Raw genomic sequence first — 3963 nt, forward strand, 5'->3', positions numbered from 1 at the left:
TTCATGCTCAAAATGTGTCAATGTAACTAAATCGTGAGCCTCAGCATATTGTCTTTCTGAAAAGTTCTGATTTTTTATTTTCCAGTCCGTTCTGAAGAAGGTATGCCTTATTAGATACCCTGCATAGTTTTTATCAAATAGTTTGATCATCTGAGACCAGTTTATTAGGTCTTCTGAATGTGGAATGACATATTCATCCTTATCAATATTAATGACAAATTCTGAAACATTTTTATTTCTGAAAATGCAGTCGTTTAAAGCAGCTTTTTGTGCAAAGTATTCAATGTTGTTTTCAGGCGGAAAAGGTATATCCCAATGAATGACTTCAGCTGTGCCTGAATTCACGTAATAGTTGATCACTTTTTCTACGTTGACACCGCTTGAGTAGTTGTACAACAGAAATTTATCAGCGCCAAGTATTTTGTTGAATTCAATCCATTCAACAAGCCGGAACACTTCATCAAATTGGAACATTGGAGATAAGCACACTGTAAAACGACGCTGATATTTTTCAGGTTTCGACGCTTCCCGTACTTTTACAAGATTTAAAGGATTTTCACAGGAATTTACCACGAGAGAAACGTGCGTAGGCTGTTCGGCTGATTCCAACTTACATTCAAAAATTGTAGATGTGTAACTGAAACGAGGACAATATTAGATAAGATTGCAAAAGTACAATATGTATTTCATACAAAATCTTGTAAGTATTTTTCAAGATCATCAAAATGACATTGTCAATCCATGCGGGAAAATATTGTATTTCAACTTATCAAACGTAATGGTAAAAAAATCACGGGCGCTCTTGTTTCAAGTGCTTTCATCGGTGTTTGAAAACTTCTTATGTCGTGCTGATTTCCAGCGCTATGTTAAGATACGGCACTGTATAAAATTTACTTTTACTTATAAAGGAACATATTTGACATAGGTGGAAATACTTTTAACATTAAGGGTATGGGAAACGTTCAATTTTTGAGTAAAACTATGAATAAATCTGAAATTTTAAAAATAAGCAAGGTTGTCGACCGCAACAAAAATAGACCACAATTTCTTCTAAAGAAGCTGGACCTAAGGTCAAATATTTCTGTTGTCCTTGTGTGTGCTCACTAAGTGAATTATGAAGAAAAAGTGCTTATTTTTAAAATATCTGTGAAATGTATTTCTGAAAAAGCTAAATTCTCTGTACAGGATAAACATTCTGGTAGCAAAGAATGCATATCTTACTAATTATATATACATATATTGTGAAGTCCATTTGGCTAATATAATAAATGAAGCATGTCCTTTGATATTAGATTTTAAAAACACATGTTATTTTCAATTTAAAAGCATATCAAAGGAGATAGAAACAACATGATTCTGTTTTCAATAAGAATACCATCTCAAATACTAACATTGAAGTTAAAGGTGCCGGTGCCAGCAGAAATTTTTGTCAAAGAATGTTCACATGCCGAGTGCAGTTGTTTTTTTTTTGTTTTTTTTTGCATAAGCCTGTGTTCAGCACAAAAACATCGATTTTTGAAGCTCCCTGACATTGGAGATTATTGTTTACCACACAGAAGGTACTGTGCGCAAACAGAAAGGGGTCCGTTTTCTCGTTTTCCGTTATGAATACACACTGTAATATCATTCAGTAGATAGGCACAAGTCATGTTTAAACATGGTTACATAGGTTGTAGAAAATAATCACTTCTTTAAATCTACATTTCGGTCAATTTTAATTATTAATCTACAAAGCTTTTCACACAGATAGAACCAAAAATGAAATTGCAAAGATCTTAATTGATACCAAGAAGAAAATAGGGTCACTTAGATTAGATAAAAACATAAAATCACACAAGATATGTATGTTTTGTAATATACATATGTAACTCCTGATAGAGTTTGATGTTTTTGTTAAATTTTAATAAATGTAAAGGAGATCAAAGCGGGCGTTTTCGTACTATAATTGAACGATTAACTACGCTTTGGTAATATCACTCTGTCAGGCTTATAAGCAAATACAAATTCAAGTCTTACCGATTACATATATAAATAAAGAATATGAAAAGTTTGATGTTATAAGGAAAATGGTGGCATTTTTCGAATTTACAAAATATATATAGTAAATTCTGCGACGTCTTGAACTAAGGCTAATAAGTGGATTAAATTCTGTCCGTGTGACAGAAATGTAAAAAATGAAAATAAAATACTAGTATTTGGATATCATCTGTGAAAAAAATATTTTTTTTTTCATCATTCTACATGATAACTAATAATCTGTTTGAATTTTGTACTGCTTGTAAGATGATAAGTACGTTTGCTTTTTTTCCTCAAGAACAAAATATTTCAAAAACTTATTTTATGTTCTAAAATGCAATGTTAATAATTGAGCCATGCCTTGAGAAACCAACATAGTGGCTTTACGATCAGCATGGATCAAGACCAGCCTGCGCATCCACACAGTCTTGTCAGTATCTATGCTGTTCGCTAACGATGTCTTTATTTTCAAAGGTTTTAAAAGCGAACAGAATGGATCATGACAAGACTGCGCTGATGCGCAGACTGGTTTGGATCCATGCTGATCGCTAAGCCTCTATGTTGGATATGTACTTCCCCTATCGATGTACGCACTAGTTTCTCTCAGAGCATACTCTCTTTACAAAGCGTCTGTTCAGTTATTGTAACTGTGAATAAATAAGTATCGCGTGCAACTTGTATTATTGCTCGTTTTTTAGGAATCATATTGATGATTTTTGTTAGTATCAGTCGGTACGTTTTTATCTGATTTTCCGCATAATTCGTATAATAAATCTGGAAAGCTAGGCACTACATTCGTACTCATCCGTACTCTAAATGTGTTCATACTCAAAATAATTCGAATGTAAAGTTATTATATTTAAAGTTGTGTTCTTGTTAATCAAATTGTTAAGTTATATGCAAAATTAGGCATTACCCTGGTTTAGACCCCGGAAGGGATTGCGTTTTTTCCCTACAATGCGCCAGTTTGATCTGGTAAAACTGTGATCCAGACTGAAATGTTGAATTTTAGGACTCGTGTAGTTTCATCGATGTCATCAATTATACAGTTGAATAATAGTCTGACTAAAATAGTACGACCTTCCTTATGTTTCTTACGAGCTGGGTTTAAGTTGGAAAGTACAGTCTGCCTGAAGAATTACAATCTGATAAAAAAAATAAGTTTCTCATAGACATAATGAAATTGTTACAGCTTAAAAACACCTGTATGCCAGGATACTGGTTATATGACTCCGGGAAGTGCCTACGCCTTTAGTGTCTTGAACAATGAAATGGGTCCTATCCCTAATGTGACTATGTCTTAGACTAGCTGACAAACGAAATAGATTGTCCTTTGTTAAAACGTGTAGCTGGTGAGACCAAATATCTCATATATATAGAATTTTCCTCTGGCTACCTTGTCTAAATGGTTCGTGTACCAATGATTTGTAAATGATTTCTATTATGAGCTAGACAATTTCAGGGATCAGGCAAATCACTAAATGTTTCAAACTAACAATTTTCAATCAGCTCAAACTCCTATAGGCTGGAGACTCTATACTTGACTGGTCTTTTTGTTGAAGTTCCCGTCAGACAATGTCTTTGAATCAACAACATAAGAGTCCTATCGCACAGATGCTCGGCCTCTGCTCTATATGAGTGCCTTGACTACTGGATGCTCAGCGCCTGTATGCTATCACATGTATCATTCAACCACCATATAGATATATCCCCGATGCCTTGGCTGTACTTCGCCAATAATGCTGAACCGTCTATAAGCTGGAACTTCCCTACTATCTCAGTAGATTACCAAACACTGGGTTTCTGCCTCAGCGTCCCAAAGCTCAGCCTATATATGCTATTGTATATACCCTTAAGGTAAAACCTCTATGCGCTGGCCCCATAGCTCGAAACCTGGTTGAAATTCTGCAACACTTCATTAGTATACGAACTTCTTAAGTCTTCTTT

Source organism: Mercenaria mercenaria, chromosome 19 (assembly GCF_021730395.1).
Source record: "Mercenaria mercenaria strain notata chromosome 19, MADL_Memer_1, whole genome shotgun sequence".
Lineage (NCBI taxonomy): Eukaryota > Metazoa > Mollusca > Bivalvia > Venerida > Veneridae > Mercenaria > Mercenaria mercenaria.